The 17,358-nt window shown below is 43.7% G+C and overlaps 10 non-coding genes across 10 annotated transcripts; all 10 read right to left on the minus strand.

Moving 5' to 3' along the window:
• Positions 1-1,461: 1,461 nt before the first annotated feature.
• On the minus strand, positions 1,462-1,533 carry TRNAG-UCC (transfer RNA glycine (anticodon UCC)). The gene has a single exon. It is a non-coding gene; the product is annotated as a tRNA-Gly (tRNA).
• Positions 1,534-3,046: 1,513 nt separating this feature from the next.
• TRNAG-CCC (transfer RNA glycine (anticodon CCC)) lies at positions 3,047-3,118 on the minus strand. The gene has a single exon. It is a non-coding gene; the product is annotated as a tRNA-Gly (tRNA).
• A 1,533-nt stretch (positions 3,119-4,651) lies between these two features.
• TRNAG-UCC (transfer RNA glycine (anticodon UCC)) lies at positions 4,652-4,723 on the minus strand. Its single transcript has one exon. It is a non-coding gene; the product is annotated as a tRNA-Gly (tRNA).
• A 3,117-nt stretch (positions 4,724-7,840) lies between these two features.
• Positions 7,841-7,912, minus strand: TRNAG-UCC (transfer RNA glycine (anticodon UCC)). The gene has a single exon. It is a non-coding gene; the product is annotated as a tRNA-Gly (tRNA).
• Positions 7,913-9,426: 1,514 nt separating this feature from the next.
• On the minus strand, positions 9,427-9,498 carry TRNAG-CCC (transfer RNA glycine (anticodon CCC)). Its single transcript has one exon. It is a non-coding gene; the product is annotated as a tRNA-Gly (tRNA).
• A 1,533-nt stretch (positions 9,499-11,031) lies between these two features.
• On the minus strand, positions 11,032-11,103 carry TRNAG-UCC (transfer RNA glycine (anticodon UCC)). Its single transcript has one exon. It is a non-coding gene; the product is annotated as a tRNA-Gly (tRNA).
• A 547-nt stretch (positions 11,104-11,650) lies between these two features.
• On the minus strand, positions 11,651-11,722 carry TRNAM-CAU (transfer RNA methionine (anticodon CAU)). The gene has a single exon. It is a non-coding gene; the product is annotated as a tRNA-Met (tRNA).
• A 903-nt stretch (positions 11,723-12,625) lies between these two features.
• On the minus strand, positions 12,626-12,697 carry TRNAG-CCC (transfer RNA glycine (anticodon CCC)). Its single transcript has one exon. It is a non-coding gene; the product is annotated as a tRNA-Gly (tRNA).
• A 1,533-nt stretch (positions 12,698-14,230) lies between these two features.
• TRNAG-UCC (transfer RNA glycine (anticodon UCC)) lies at positions 14,231-14,302 on the minus strand. The gene has a single exon. It is a non-coding gene; the product is annotated as a tRNA-Gly (tRNA).
• A 1,522-nt stretch (positions 14,303-15,824) lies between these two features.
• TRNAG-CCC (transfer RNA glycine (anticodon CCC)) lies at positions 15,825-15,896 on the minus strand. Its single transcript has one exon. It is a non-coding gene; the product is annotated as a tRNA-Gly (tRNA).
• Between the last annotated feature and the right edge of the window lie 1,462 nt (positions 15,897-17,358).

Below are 17,358 nucleotides of genomic sequence, written 5' to 3' on the forward strand. Positions count from 1 at the left end.
TGGTGCATTTGGTTTAGATACCAACATGAGAAGCAGTAGAACGTTTTTTGCAGAGGGTAAGGAACTGGGGATTGAAACCAAGGACAAAGTTGTGCAGAAGAGAAGAAATGAAAAGCAACAGTACAAATAGTAGAAATGAGCATATATAGGCAGCATGGGAAGCAAAGCAGGGAAGAGAAAGAGAACATTCCATGAAATGCCCAGGAGATAGATAAGAGCAGAACAAAAAGGGAAGAATGAAATTCAAAGCATGCCCAGAAAGTTGTGTGAAGCTCCCACCAGTCAGTCATTTATGGTTATAATTGTGTGTCTTTACTTTCAAAGTACAGGGTTGTACCTTTCACGATCACTCTTGTATTACACAGACACGAATAGTTGAGAAGTCTTTTCTCACATAGCTGGCACAAGCTTGCACTTTTCCTTTCTGGCTATGTGGAAATGACAGCTTGGTCCTTGGAAGGAAAATCAAGCAAAATTAGCAGAGGATGGTTTCGATCCATCGACCTCTGGGTTATGGGCCCAGCACGCTTCCGCTGCGCCACTCTGCTCCTTTGTGAAAGTGTTCTCTTTATGCAGATGAGGAGGCATTCAGAGAAGTGACGTGGGATTGGTCGGGCTCTCACCTCATTTGCCTAAGTATATCGCAAGGCATGCTGGGTGCAGAAAATCTTTATCTTCCCCTCTCACAATCAGTCACAACTGAAAGTCCAGACCCTCTTAGGCACTAGCCGTTTCAGGCCTTTAACAAGACAACAGCTCTCCGACGCTCTCTGTCTCTCTCTCTCTCTGTGATCCTAGTGCTTGCATGCTCAGTATTTGGCTTTTCCTGGGAGCCAGAGATCTACCCGGTGAGGGCTTGCCGGTATAAGGCTTTAGAGCGTTTGGGAGCGTTCGGTACATGAGAGGACGTTGGACTGGAAGCTATGCAAATTTGAAGCATCCAAACTTCCTGCTGCAGTCGGAGGCTCTTTCCATGGACATCTGCCTTTTGGATTCCTCTAAACTTGCCCTCTGATGAAACATTTTGTGAGCTGCAGTTACCTCCGACGGCTACAAGGTGGTGCTACATTCAGGTGAGGGCACAAGTATGCACAAAATGTTGGGGACTTTTGCCAGATTTATTGCTGGATCTTGCATATTTTTTTCAGAGGCTAAATATTGCCTAGGAAATGCTTTTTAACATAGAGATGCTGGAGTTAAAATGTCTGGTTGGGCCTCAGCCCTTTCATTGTCTGCCCACTGTAACATATTTTTTTACCACTACATGTGAGTGGTGACTCTGCTTTATGAAACTTATCATATATTAGGACAATGAATATAGCAGAAGGGGCGATCGAAATGCTTGCCTACATATTTGTTTATTTTTTATATAATGGCTGATTAACCTCTTAATTATATTACCATTTTGTGAAATGTTGCTTTAAAATATATCCTGCTTGCAGAATATATAAGTATTTGTACTGCGTTGGCCGGGAATCGAACCCGGGTCAACTGCTTGGAAGGCAGCTATGCTCACCACTATACCACCAACGCCCTCTGATCTTTGCGCTCTCGGTTCTAAACATTAGGACCCTGAGTTCAATGACTATCATGCACCAGCTTCAATGGTGCATTTGGTTTAGATACCAACATGAAAAGCAATAGAAAGTTTTTGTAGAGGGTAAGGAACTGGGATTGAAACCAAGGACAAAGCTGTGCAGAAGAGAAGAATGGAAAGCAGCAATACAAATAATAGATATGAACACATAGAGGCAGCATGGGAAGCAAAGCAGGGAAGAGAAATAGAGAACATTCCATGAAATGCCCAGGAGATAGATAAGAGCAGAACAAAAAAGGGAAGAATGAAATTCAAAGCCTCCACATAAAAGTGTTTGAAGGTCCCACCAGTCATTCATGCTTATTATTGTGTGCCTTTACTTTCAAAGTACAGTGTGGAGCCTTTGACGATCCCTCTCTTGTATTTCAGCAGACACAGATAGTTGAGAAGTCTTTTCTCACATAGCTGGCACAAGCTTGCGCTTTTCCTTGCTGGTAGCGTGGAAATGACAGCTTGGTCCTTGGAAGTAAAATCAAGCAAAATTAGCAGAGGATGGTTTCGATCCATCGACCTCTGGGTTATGGGCCCAGCACGCTTCCGCTGCGCCACTCTGCTCCGTTGTGAAAGTGTTCTTTTTATGCAGATAAGGAGCATTAGGCAGAGTAGCATGGGATTGGTCTGGCTCTCACCTCATTTGCATAAGTATATCCCAAGGCATGCTGGGTGCAGAAAAACTTCATCTTCCCCTCTCACAATCAGTCATAACTGAAAGTCAGACACTCTTAGGCACTAGCCGTTTCAGGCCTTTATCAAGACAGTAGCTCTTGAACCATCTCTCTCTCGCTCTGTGATCCTAGCACTAGCATGCTCAGGATTTGGCTTTACCTTGGAGCCAGAGATATACCCGGTGAGGGCTTGCCCGGTGTGAGGCTTTTGAGCGTTTGGGAGCGTTGTGGACGTTGGACAGGAAACTATGCGAATATGAAGCCTCCAACATTCCTGCTTCAGTGAGTGGTTCTTTCCATGGACATCTGACTCTTGGATTCCTCTCAACTTGCCTTCTGATAAAACATTTTGTGAGCAGCAGTTTCCTTCGACAGCTACAAGGTGGCGCTACATTCAGGTGAGAGCACAAGTATGCACAAAATGTTAGGGACTTTTGCCAGATTTATCGGTGGATCTTGCATATTTTTTTCAGAGGCTAGATATTGCCTAGAAATGCTTTTTAACATAGAGATGCTGGAGTTACAATGTCTGGTCGGGCCTCAGCCCTTCCATTGTTTGCCCACTGTAACAAATTTATTACCAGCACATGTGTGTTGTGACTCTGCTTTATGAAACTTATCATATATTAGGACAATGTATGTAGCAGAAGGTGCGATTGAGATGTTTGCCCACGTATTTGTTTATTTTTTTATATATGGCTGATTAATCTGTTCGTGAAATTTCCATTTTGTGACATGTTGCATTACAATATATCCTGCTTGCAGAATATATAAGTATTTTCAGTGCGTTGGCCGGGAATCGAACCCGGGTCAACTGCTTGGGAAGCAGCTATGCTCACCACTATACCACCAACGCCCTCTGATGTGTTAGCTCTCGGTTCTAAATATTACGTTGCAGAAATCAATGACTATCTTGCACCAGCTTCAATGGTGCATTTGGTTTAGATACCAACATGAGAAGCAGTAGAACGTTTTTTGCAGAGGGTAAGGAACTGGGGATTGAAACCAAGGACAAAGTTGTGCAGAAGAGAAGAAATGAAAAGCAACAGTACAAATAGTAGAAATGAGCATATATAGGCAGCATGGGAAGCAAAGCAGGGAAGAGAAAGAGAACATTCCATGAAATGCCCAGGAGATAGATAAGAGCAGAACAAAAAGGGAAGAATGAAATTCAAAGCATGCCCAGAAAGTTGTGTGAAGCTCCCACCAGTCAGTCATTTATGGTTATAATTGTGTGTCTTTACTTTCAAAGTACAGGGTTGTACCTTTCACGATCACTCTTGTATTACACAGACACGAATAGTTGAGAAGTCTTTTCTCACATAGCTGGCACAAGCTTGCACTTTTCCTTTCTGGCTATGTGGAAATGACAGCTTGGTCCTTGGAAGGAAAATCAAGCAAAATTAGCAGAGGATGGTTTCGATCCATCGACCTCTGGGTTATGGGCCCAGCACGCTTCCGCTGCGCCACTCTGCTCCTTTGTGAAAGTGTTCTCTTTATGCAGATGAGGAGGCATTCAGAGAAGTGACGTGGGATTGGTCGGGCTCTCACCTCATTTGCCTAAGTATATCGCAAGGCATGCTGGGTGCAGAAAATCTTTATCTTCCCCTCTCACAATCAGTCACAACTGAAAGTCCAGACCCTCTTAGGCACTAGCCGTTTCAGGCCTTTAACAAGACAACAGCTCTCCGACGCTCTCTGTCTCTCTCTCTCTCTGTGATCCTAGTGCTTGCATGCTCAGTATTTGGCTTTTCCTGGGAGCCAGAGATCTACCCGGTGAGGGCTTGCCGGTATAAGGCTTTAGAGCGTTTGGGAGCGTTCGGTACATGAGAGGACGTTGGACTGGAAGCTATGCAAATTTGAAGCATCCAAACTTCCTGCTGCAGTCGGAGGCTCTTTCCATGGACATCTGCCTTTTGGATTCCTCTAAACTTGCCCTCTGATGAAACATTTTGTGAGCTGCAGTTACCTCCGACGGCTACAAGGTGGTGCTACATTCAGGTGAGGGCACAAGTATGCACAAAATGTTGGGGACTTTTGCCAGATTTATTGCTGGACCTTGCATATTTTTTTCAGAGGCTAAATATTGCCTAGGAAATGCTTTTTAACATAGAGATGCTGGAGTTAAAATGTCTGGTCGGGCCTCAGCCCTTTCATTGTCTGCCCACAGTAACATATTTTTTTACCAGTACATGTGAGTGGTGACTCTGCTTTATGAAACTTATCATATATTAGGACAATGAATATAGCAGAAGGGGCGATCGAAATGCTTGCCTACATATTTGTTTATTTTTTATATAATGGCTGATTAACCTCTTAATTATATTACCATTTTGTGAAATGTTGCTTTAAAATATATCCTGCTTGCAGAATATATAAGTATTTGTACTGCGTTGGCCGGGAATCGAACCCGGGTCAACTGCTTGGAAGGCAGCTATGCTCACCACTATACCACCAACGCCCTCTGATCTTTGCGCTCTCGGTTCTAAACATTAGGACCCTGAGTTCAATGACTATCATGCACCAGCTTCAATGGTGCATTTGGTTTAGATACCAACATGAAAAGCAATAGAAAGTTTTTGTAGAGGGTAAGGAACTGGGATTGAAACTAAGGACAAAGCTGTGCAGAAGAGAAGAATGGAAAGCAGCAATACAAATAATAGATATGAACACATAGAGGCAGCATGGGAAGCAAAGCAGGGAAGAGAAATAGAGAACATTCCATGAAATGCCCAGGAGATAGATAAGAGCAGAACAAAAAAGGGAAGAATGAAATTCAAAGCCTCCACATAAAAGTGTTTGAAGGTCCCACCAGTCATTCATGCTTATTATTGTGTGCCTTTACTTTCAAAGTACAGTGTGGAGCTTTTGACGATCCCTCTCTTGTATTTCAGCAGACACAGATAGTTGAGAAGTCTTTTCTCACATAGCTGGCACAAGCTTGCGCTTTTCCTTGCTGGTAGCGTGGAAATGACAGCTTGGTCCTTGGAAGTAAAATCAAGCAAAATTAGCAGAGGATGGTTTCGATCCATCGACCTCTGGGTTATGGGCCCAGCACGCTTCCGCTGCGCCACTCTGCTCCGTTGTGAAAGTGTTCTTTTTATGCAGATAAGGAGCATTAGGCAGAGTAGCATGGGATTGGTCTGGCTCTCACCTCATTTGCATAAGTATATCCCAAGGCATGCTGGGTGCAGAAAAACTTCATATTCCCCTCTCACAATCAGTCATAACTGAAAGTCAGACACTCTTAGGCACTAGCCGTTTCAGGCCTTTATCAAGACAGTAGCTCTTGAACCATCTCTCTCTCGCTCTGTGATCCTAGCACTAGCATGCTCAGGATTTGGCTTTACCTTGGAGCCAGAGATATACCCGGTGAGGGCTTGCCCGGTGTGAGGCTTTTGAGCGTTTGGGAGCGTTGTGGACGTTGGACAGGAAACTATGCGAATATGAAGCCTCCAACATTCCTGCTTCAGTGAGTGGTTCTTTCCATGGACATCTGACTCTTGGATTCCTCTCAACTTGCCTTCTGATAAAACATTTTGTGAGCAGCACTTTCCTTCGACAGCTACAAGGTGGCGCTACATTCAGGTGAGAGCACAAGTATGCACAAAATGTTAGGGACTTTTGCCAGATTTATCGGTGGATCTTGCATATTTTTTCAGAGGCTAGATATTGCCTAGAAATGCTTTTTAACATAGAGATGCTGGAGTTACAATGTCTGGTCGGGCCTCAGCCCTTCCATTGTTTGCCCACTGTAACAAATTTATTACCAGCACAAGTGTGTTGTGACTCTGCTTTATGAAACTTATCATATATTAGGACAATGTATGTAGCAGAAGGTGCGATTGAGATGTTTGCCCACGTATTTGTTTATTTTTTTATATATGGCTGATTAATCTGTTCGTGAAATTTCCATTTTGTGACATGTTGCATTACAATATATCCTGCTTGCAGAATATATAAGTATTTTCAGTGCGTTGGCCGGGAATCGAGCCCGGGTCAACTGCTTGGGAAGCAGCTATGCTCACCACTATACCACCAACGCCCTCTGATGTGTTAGCTCTCGGTTCTAAATATTACGTTGCAGAAATCAATGACTATCTTGCACCAGCTTCAATGGTGCATTTGGTTTAGATACCAACATGAGAAGCAGTAGAACGTTTTTTGCAGAGGGTAAGGAACTGGGGATTGAAACCAAGGACAAAGTTGTGCAGAAGAGAAGAAATGAAAAGCAACAGTACAAATAGTAGAAATGAGCATATATAGGCAGCATGGGAAGCAAAGCAGGGAAGAGAAAGAGAACATTCCATGAAATGCCCAGGAGATAGATAAGAGCAGAACAAAAAGGGAAGAATGAAATTCAAAGCATGCCCAGAAAGTTGTGTGAAGCTCCCACCAGTCAGTCATTTATGGTTATAATTGTGTGTCTTTACTTTCAAAGTACAGGGTTGTACCTTTCACGATCACTCTTGTATTACACAGACACGAATAGTTGAGAAGTCTTTTCTCACATAGCTGGCACAAGCTTGCACTTTTCCTTTCTGGCTATGTGGAAATGACAGCTTGGTCCTTGGAAGGAAAATCAAGCAAAATTAGCAGAGGATGGTTTCGATCCATCGACCTCTGGGTTATGGGCCCAGCACGCTTCCGCTGCGCCACTCTGCTCCTTTGTGAAAGTGTTCTCTTTATGCAGATGAGGAGGCATTCAGAGAAGTGACGTGGGATTGGTCGGGCTCTCACCTCATTTGCCTAAGTATATCGCAAGGCATGCTGGGTGCAGAAAATCTTTATCTTCCCCTCTCACAATCAGTCACAACTGAAAGTCCAGACCCTCTTAGGCACTAGCCGTTTCAGGCCTTTAACAAGACAACAGCTCTCCGACGCTCTCTGTCTCTCTCTCTCTCTGTGATCCTAGTGCTTGCATGCTCAGTATTTGGCTTTTCCTGGGAGCCAGAGATCTACCCGGTGAGGGCTTGCCGGTATAAGGCTTTAGAGCGTTTGGGAGCGTTCGGTACATGAGAGGACGTTGGACTGGAAGCTATGCAAATTTGAAGCATCCAAACTTCCTGCTGCAGTCGGAGGCTCTTTCCATGGACATCTGCCTTTTGGATTCCTCTAAACTTGCCCTCTGATGAAACATTTTGTGAGCTGCAGTTACCTCCGACGGCTACAAGGTGGTGCTACATTCAGGTGAGGGCACAAGTATGCACAAAATGTTGGGGACTTTTGCCAGATTTATTGCTGGATCTTGCATATTTTTTTCAGAGGCTAAATATTGCCTAGGAAATGCTTTTTAACATAGAGATGCTGGAGTTAAAATGTCTGGTTGGGCCTCAGCCCTTTCATTGTCTGCCCACTGTAACATATTTTTTTACCACTACATGTGAGTGGTGACTCTGCTTTATGAAACTTATCATATATTAGGACAATGAATATAGCAGAAGGGGCGATCGAAATGCTTGCCTACATATTTGTTTATTTTTTATATAATGGCTGATTAACCTCTTAATTATATTACCATTTTGTGAAATGTTGCTTTAAAATATATCCTGCTTGCAGAATATATAAGTATTTGTACTGCGTTGGCCGGGAATCGAACCCGGGTCAACTGCTTGGAAGGCAGCTATGCTCACCACTATACCACCAACGCCCTCTGATCTTTGCGCTCTCGGTTCTAAACATTAGGACCCTGAGTTCAATGACTATCATGCACCAGCTTCAATGGTGCATTTGGTTTAGATACCAACATGAAAAGCAATAGAAAGTTTTTGTAGAGGGTAAGGAACTGGGATTGAAACCAAGGACAAAGCTGTGCAGAAGAGAAGAATGGAAAGCAGCAATACAAATAATAGATATGAACACATAGAGGCAGCATGGGAAGCAAAGCAGGGAAGAGAAATAGAGAACATTCCATGAAATGCCCAGGAGATAGATAAGAGCAGAACAAAAAAGGGAAGAATGAAATTCAAAGCCTCCACATAAAAGTGTTTGAAGGTCCCACCAGTCATTCATGCTTATTATTGTGTGCCTTTACTTTCAAAGTACAGTGTGGAGCCTTTGACGATCCCTCTCTTGTATTTCAGCAGACACAGATAGTTGAGAAGTCTTTTCTCACATAGCTGGCACAAGCTTGCGCTTTTCCTTGCTGGTAGTTTGGAAATGACAGCTTGGTCCTTGGAAGTAAAATCAAGCAAAATTAGCAGAGGATGGTTTCGATCCATCGACCTCTGGGTTATGGGCCCAGCACGCTTCCGCTGCGCCACTCTGCTCCGTTGTGAAAGTGTTCTTTTTATGCAGATAAGGAGCATTAGGCAGAGTAGCATGGGATTGGTCTGGCTCTCACCTCATTTGCATAAGTATATCCCAAGGCATGCTGGGTGCAGAAAAACTTCATCTTCCCCTCTCACAATCAGTCATAACTGAAAGTCAGACACTCTTAGGCACTAGCCGTTTCAGGCCTTTATCAAGACAGTAGCTCTTGAACCATCTCTCTCTCGCTCTGTGATCCTAGCACTAGCATGCTCAGGATTTGGCTTTACCTTGGAGCCAGAGATATACCCGGTGAGGGCTTGCCCGGTGTGAGGCTTTTGAGCGTTTGGGAGCGTTGTGGACGTTGGACAGGAAACTATGCGAATATGAAGCCTCCAACATTCCTGCTTCAGTGAGTGGTTCTTTCCATGGACATCTGACTCTTGGATTCCTCTCAACTTGCCTTCTGATAAAACATTTTGTGAGCAGCAGTTTCCTTCGACAGCTACAAGGTGGCGCTACATTCAGGTGAGAGCACAAGTATGCACAAAATGTTAGGGACTTTTGCCAGATTTATCGGTGGATCTTGCATATTTTTTCCAGAGGCTAGATATTGCCTAGAAATGCTTTTTAACATAGAGATGCTGGAGTTACAATGTCTGGTCGGGCCTCAGCCCTTCCATTGTTTGCCCACTGTAACAAATTTATTACCAGCACATGTGTGTTGTGACTCTGCTTTATGAAACTTATCATATATTAGGACAATGTATGTAGCAGAAGGTGCGATTGAGATGTTTGCCCACGTATTTGTTTATTTTTTTTATATATGGCTGATTAATCTGTTCGTGAAATTTCCATTTTGTGACATGTTGCATTACAATATATCCTGCTTGCAGAATATATAAGTATTTTCAGTGCGTTGGCCGGGAATCGAACCCGGGTCAACTGCTTGGGAAGCAGCTATGCTCACCACTATACCACCAACGCCCTCTGATGTGTTAGCTCTCGGTTCTAAATATTACGTTGCAGAAATCAATGACTATCTTGCACCAGCTTCAATGGTGCATTTGGTTTAGATACCAACATGAGAAGCAGTAGAACGTTTTTTGCAGAGGGTAAGGAACTGGGGATTGAAACCAAGGACAAAGTTGTGCAGAAGAGAAGAAATGAAAAGCAACAGTACAAATAGTAGAAATGAGCATATATAGGCAGCATGGGAAGCAAAGCAGGGAAGAGAAAGAGAACATTCCATGAAATGCCCAGGAGATAGATAAGAGCAGAACAAAAAGGGAAGAATGAAATTCAAAGCATGCCCAGAAAGTTGTGTGAAGCTCCCACCAGTCAGTCATTTATGGTTATAATTGTGTGTCTTTACTTTCAAAGTACAGGGTTGTACCTTTCACGATCACTCTTGTATTACACAGACACGAATAGTTGAGAAGTCTTTTCTCACATAGCTGGCACAAGCTTGCACTTTTCCTTTCTGGCTATGTGGAAATGACAGCTTGGTCCTTGGAAGGAAAATCAAGCAAAATTAGCAGAGGATGGTTTCGATCCATCGACCTCTGGGTTATGGGCCCAGCACGCTTCCGCTGCGCCACTCTGCTCCTTTGTGAAAGTGTTCTCTTTATGCAGATGAGGAGGCATTCAGAGAAGTGACGTGGGATTGGTCGGGCTCTCACCTCATTTGCCTAAGTATATCGCAAGGCATGCTGGGTGCAGAAAATCTTTATCTTCCCCTCTCACAATCAGTCACAACTGAAAGTCCAGACCCTCTTAGGCACTAGCCGTTTCAGGCCTTTAACAAGACAACAGCTCTCCGACGCTCTCTGTCTCTCTCTCTCTCTGTGATCCTAGTGCTTGCATGCTCAGTATTTGGCTTTTCCTGGGAGCCAGAGATCTACCCGGTGAGGGCTTGCCGGTATAAGGCTTTAGAGCGTTTGGGAGCGTTCGGTACATGAGAGGACGTTGGACTGGAAGCTATGCAAATTTGAAGCATCCAAACTTCCTGCTGCAGTCGGAGGCTCTTTCCATGGACATCTGCCTTTTGGATTCCTCTAAACTTGCCCTCTGATGAAACATTTTGTGAGCTGCAGTTACCTCCGACGGCTACAAGGTGGTGCTACATTCAGGTGAGGGCACAAGTATGCACAAAATGTTGGGGACTTTTGCCAGATTTATTGCTGGACCTTGCATATTTTTTTCAGAGGCTAAATATTGCCTAGGAAATGCTTTTTAACATAGAGATGCTGGAGTTAAAATGTCTGGTCGGGCCTCAGCCCTTTCATTGTCTGCCCACTGTAACATATTTTTTTACCAGTACATGTGAGTGGTGACTCTGCTTTATGAAACTTATCATATATTAGGACAATGAATATAGCAGAAGGGGCGATCGAAATGCTTGCCTACATATTTGTTTATTTTTTATATAATGGCTGATTAACCTCTTAATTATATTACCATTTTGTGAAATGTTGCTTTAAAATATATCCTGCTTGCAGAATATATAAGTATTTGTACTGCGTTGGCCGGGAATCGAACCCGGGTCAACTGCTTGGAAGGCAGCTATGCTCACCACTATACCACCAACGCCCTCTGATCTTTGTGCTCTCGGTTCTAAACATTAGGACCCTGAGTTCAATGACTATCATGCACCAGCTTCAATGGTGCATTTGGTTTAGATACCAACATGAAAAGCAATAGAAAGTTTTTGTAGAGGGTAAGGAACTGGGATTGAAACCAAGGACAAAGCTGTGCAGAAGAGAAGAATGGAAAGCAGCAATACAAATAATAGATATGAACACATAGAGGCAGCATGGGAAGCAAAGCAGGGAAGAGAAATAGAGAACATTCCATGAAATGCCCAGGAGATAGATAAGAGCAGAACAAAAAAGGGAAGAATGAAATTCAAAGCCTCCACATAAAAGTGTTTGAAGGTCCCACCAGTCATTCATGCTTATTATTGTGTGCCTTTACTTTCAAAGTACAGTGTGGAGCTTTTGACGATCCCTCTCTTGTATTTCAGCAGACACAGATAGTTGAGAAGTCTTTTCTCACATAGCTGGCACAAGCTTGCGCTTTTCCTTGCTGGTAGCGTGGAAATGACAGCTTGGTCCTTGGAAGTAAAATCAAGCAAAATTAGCAGAGGATGGTTTCGATCCATCGACCTCTGGGTTATGGGCCCAGCACGCTTCCACTGCGCCACTCTGCTCCGTTGTGAAAGTGTTCTTTTTATGCAGATAAGGAGCATTAGGCAGAGTAGCATGGGATTGGTCTGGCTCTCACCTCATTTGCATAAGTATATCCCAAGGCATGCTGGGTGCAGAAAAACTTCATCTTCCCCTCTCACAATCAGTCATAACTGAAAGTCAGACACTCTTAGGCACTAGCCGTTTCAGGCCTTTATCAAGACAGTAGCTCTTGAACCATCTCTCTCTCGCTCTGTGATCCTAGCACTAGCATGCTCAGGATTTGGCTTTACCTTGGAGCCAGAGATATACCCGGTGAGGGCTTGCCCGGTGTGAGGCTTTTGAGCGTTTGGGAGCGTTCGGGACGTGAGTGGACGTTGGACAGGAAACTATGCGAATATGAAGCCTCCAACATTCCTGCTTCAGTGAGTGGTTCTTTCCATGGACATCTGACTCTTGGATTCCTCTCAACTTGCCTTCTGATAAAACATTTTGTGAGCAGCAGTTTCCTTCGACAGCTACAAGGTGGCGCTACATTCAGGTGAGAGCACAAGTATGCACAAAATGTTAGGGACTTTTGCCAGATTTATCGGTGGATCTTGCATATTTTTTCAGAGGCTAGATATTGCCTAGAAATGCTTTTTAACATAGAGATGCTGGAGTTACAATGTCTGGTCGGGCCTCAGCCCTTCCATTGTTTGCCCACTGTAACAAATTTATTACCAGCACATGTGTGTTGTGACTCTGCTTTATGAAACTTATCATATATTAGGACAATGTATGTAGCAGAAGGTGCGATTGAGATGTTTGCCCACGTATTTGTTTATTTTTTTATATATGGCTGATTAATCTGTTCGTGAAATTTCCATTTTGTGACATGTTGCATTACAATATATCCTGCTTGCAGAATATATAAGTATTTTCAGTGCGTTGGCCGGGAATCGAACCCGGGTCAACTGCTTGGGAAGCAGCTATGCTCACCACTATACCACCAACGCCCTCTGATGTGTTAGCTCTCGGTTCTAAATATTACGTTGCAGAAATCAATGACTATCTTGCACCAGCTTCAATGGTGCATTTGGTTTAGATACCAACATGAGAAGCAGTAGAACGTTTTTTGCGGAGGGTAAGGAACTGGGGATTGAAACCAAGGACAAAGTTGTGCAGAAGAGAAGAAATGAAAAGCAACAGTACAAATAGTAGAAATGAGCATATATAGGCAGCATGGGAAGCAAAGCAGGGAAGAGAAAGAGAACATTCCATGAAATGCCCAGGAGATAGATAAGAGCAGAACAAAAAGGGAAGAATGAAATTCAAAGCATGCCCAGAAAGTTGTGTGAAGCTCCCACCAGTCAGTCATTTATGGTTATAATTGTGTGTCTTTACTTTCAAAGTACAGGGTTGTACCTTTCACGATCACTCTTGTATTACACAGACACGAATAGTTGAGAAGTCTTTTCTCACATAGCTGGCACAAGCTTGCACTTTTCCTTTCTGGCTATGTGGAAATGACAGCTTGGTCCTTGGAAGGAAAATCAAGCAAAATTAGCAGAGGATGGTTTCGATCCATCGACCTCTGGGTTATGGGCCCAGCACGCTTCCGCTGCGCCACTCTGCTCCTTTGTGAAAGTGTTCTCTTTATGCAGATGAGGAGGCATTCAGAGAAGTGAGGTGGGATTGGTCGGGCTCTCACCTCATTTGCCTAAGTATATCGCAAGGCATGCTGGGTGCAGAAAATCTTTATCTTCCCCTCTCACAATCAGTCACAACTGAAAGTCCAGACCCTCTTAGGCACTAGCCGTTTCAGGCCTTTAACAAGACAACAGCTCTCCGACGCTCTCTGTCTCTCTCTCTCTCTGTGATCCTAGTGCTTGCATGCTCAGTATTTGGCTTTTCCTGGGAGCCAGAGATCTACCCGGTGAGGGCTTGCCGGTATAAGGCTTTAGAGCGTTTGGGAGCGTTCGGTACATGAGAGGACGTTGGACTGGAAGCTATGCAAATTTGAAGCATCCAAACTTCCTGCTGCAGTCGGAGGCTCTTTCCATGGACATCTGCCTTTTGGATTCCTCTAAACTTGCCCTCTGATGAAACATTTTGTGAGCTGCAGTTACCTCCGACGGCTACAAGGTGGTGCTACATTCAGGTGAGGGCACAAGTATGCACAAAATGTTGGGGACTTTTGCCAGATTTATTGCTGGATCTTGCATATTTTTTTCAGAGGCTAAATATTGCCTAGGAAATGCTTTTTAACATAGAGATGCTGGAGTTAAAATGTCTGGTTGGGCCTCAGCCCTTTCATTGTCTGCCCACTGTAACATATTTTTTTACCACTACATGTGAGTGGTGACACTGCTTTATGAAACTTATCATATATTAGGACAATGAATATAGCAGAAGGGGCGATCGAAATGCTTGCCTACATATTTGTTTATTTTTTATATAATGGCTGATTAACCTCTTAATTATATTACCATTTTGTGAAATGTTGCTTTAAAATATATCCTGCTTGCAGAATATATAAGTATTTGTATTGCGTTGGCCGGGAATCGAACCCGGGTCAACTGCTTGGAAGGCAGCTATGCTCACCACTATACCACCAACGCCCTCAGATCTTTGCGCTCTCGGTTCTAAACATTAGGACCCTGAGTTCAATGACTATCATGCACCAGCTTCAATGGTGCATTTGGTTTAGATACCAACATGAAAAGCAATAGAAAGTTTTTGTAGAAGGTAAGGAACTGGGATTGAAACCAAGGACAAAGCTGTGCAGAAGAGAAGAATGGAAAGCAGCAATACAAATAATAGATATGAACACATAGAGGCAGCATGGGAAGCAAAGCAGGGAAGAGAAATAGAGAACATTCCATGAAATGCCCAGGAGATAGATAAGAGCAGAACAAAAAAGGGAAGAATGAAATTCAAAGCCTCCACATAAAAGTGTTTGAAGGTCCCACCAGTCATTCATGCTTATTATTGTGTGCCTTTACTTTCAAAGTACAGTGTGGAGCTTTTGACGATCCCTCTCTTGTATTTCAGCAGACACAGATAGTTGAGAAGTCTTTTCTCACATAGCTGGCACAAGCTTGCGCTTTTCCTTGCTGGTAGCGTGGAAATGACAGCTTGGTCCTTGGAAGTAAAATCAAGCAAAATTAGCAGAGGATGGTTTCGATCCATCGACCTCTGGGTTATGGGCCCAGCACGCTTCCGCTGCGCCACTCTGCTCCGTTGTGAAAGTGTTCTTTTTATGCAGATAAGGAGCATTAGGCAGAGTAGCATGGGATTGGTCTGGCTCTCACCTCATTTGCATAAGTATATCCCAAGGCATGCTGGGTGCAGAAAAACTTCATCTTCCCCTCTCACAATCAGTCATAACTGAAAGTCAGACACTCTTAGGCACTAGCCGTTTCAGGCCTTTATCAAGACAGTAGCTCTTGAACCATCTCTCTCTCGCTCTGTGATCCTAGCACTAGCATGCTCAGGATTTGGCTTTACCTTGGAGCCAGAGATATACCCGGTGAGGGCTTGCCCGGTGTGAGGCTTTTGAGCGTTTGGGAGCGTTCGGGACGTGAGTGGACGTTGGACAGGAAACTATGCGAATATGAAGCCTCCAACATTCCTGCTTCAGTGAGTGGTTCTTTCCATGGACATCTGACTCTTGGATTCCTCTCAACTTGCCTTCTGATAAAACATTTTGTGAGCAGCAGTTTCCTTCGACAGCTACAAGGTGGCGCTACATTCAGGTGAGAGCACAAGTATGCACAAAATGTTAGGGACTTTTGCCAGATTTATCGGTGGATCTTGCATATTTTTTCAGAGGCTAGATATTGCCTAGAAATGCTTTTTAACATAGAGATGCTGGAGTTACAATGTCTGGTCGGGCCTCAGCCCTTCCATTGCTTGCCCACTGTAACAAATTTATTACCAGCACATGTGTGTTGTGACTCTGCTTTATGAAACTTATCATATATTAGGACAATGTATGTAGCAGAAGGTGCGATTGAGATGTTTGCCCACGTATTTGTTTATTTTTTTATATATGGCTGATTAATCTGTTCGTGAAATTTCCATTTTGTGACATGTTGCATTACAATATATCCTGCTTGCAGAATATATAAGTATTTTCAGTGCGTTGGCCGGGAATCGAACCCGGGTCAACTGCTTGGGAAGCAGCTATGCTCACCACTATACCACCAACGCCCTCTGATGTGTTAGCTCTCGGTTCTAAATATTACGTTGCAGAAATCAATGACTATCTTGCACCAGCTTCAATGGTGCATTTGGTTTAGATACCAACATGAGAAGCAGTAGAACGTTTTTTGCAGAGGGTAAGGAACTGGGGATTGAAACCAAGGACAAAGTTGTGCAGAAGAGAAGAAATGAAAAGCAACAGTACAAATAGTAGAAATGAGCATATATAGGCAGCATGGGAAGCAAAGCAGGGAAGAGAAAGAGAACATTCCATGAAATGCCCAGGAGATAGATAAGAGCAGAACAAAAAGGGAAGAATGAAATTCAAAGCATGCCCAGAAAGTTGTGTGAAGCTCCCACCAGTCAGTCATTTATGGTTATAATTGTGTGTCTTTACTTTCAAAGTACAGGGTTGTACCTTTCACGATCACTCTTGTATTACACAGACACGAATAGTTGAGAAGTCTTTTCTCACATAGCTGGCACAAGCTTGCACTTTTCCTTTCTGGCTATGTGGAAATGACAGCTTGGTCCTTGGAAGGAAAATCAAGCAAAATTAGCAGAGGATGGTTTCGATCCATCGACCTCTGGGTTATGGGCCCAGCACGCTTCCGCTGCGCCACTCTGCTCCTTTGTGAAAGTGTTCTCTTTATGCAGATGAGGAGGCATTCAGAGAAGTGACGTGGGATTGGTCGGGCTCTCACCTCATTTGCCTAAGTATATCGCAAGGCATGCTGGGTGCAGAAAATCTTTATCTTCCCCTCTCACAATCAGTCACAACTGAAAGTCCAGACCCTCTTAGGCACTAGCCGTTTCAGGCCTTTAACAAGACAACAGCTCTCCGACGCTCTCTGTCTCTCTCTCTCTCTGTGATCCTAGTGCTTGCATGCTCAGTATTTGGCTTTTCCTGGGAGCCAGAGATCTACCCGGTGAGGGCTTGCCGGTATAAGGCTTTAGAGCGTTTGGGAGCGTTCGGTACATGAGAGGACGTTGGACTGGAAGCTATGCAAATTTGAAGCATCCAAACTTCCTGCTGCAGTCGGAGGCTCTTTCCATGGACATCTGCCTTTTGGATTCCTCTAAACTTGCCCTCTGATGAAACATTTTGTGAGCTGCAGTTACCTCCGACGGCTACAAGGTGGTGCTACATTCAGGTGAGGGCACAAGTATGCACAAAATGTTGGGGACTTTTGCCAGATTTATTGCTGGACCTTGCATATTTTTTTCAGAGGCTAAATATTGCCTAGGAAATGCTTTTTAACATAGAGATGCTGGAGTTAAAATGTCTGGTCGGGCCTCAGCCCTTTCATTGTCTGCCCACTGTAACATATTTTTTTACCAGTACATGTGAGTGGTGACTCTGCTTTATGAAACTTATCATATATTAGGACAATGAATATAGCAGAAGGGGCGATCGAAATGCTTGCCTACATATTTGTTTATTTTTTATATAATGGCTGATTAACCTCTT

The sequence above is a fragment of the Lissotriton vulgaris genome, chromosome 9 (genome assembly GCF_964263255.1).
Source record: "Lissotriton vulgaris chromosome 9, aLisVul1.2, whole genome shotgun sequence".
Taxonomy (NCBI): domain Eukaryota; kingdom Metazoa; phylum Chordata; class Amphibia; order Caudata; family Salamandridae; genus Lissotriton; species Lissotriton vulgaris.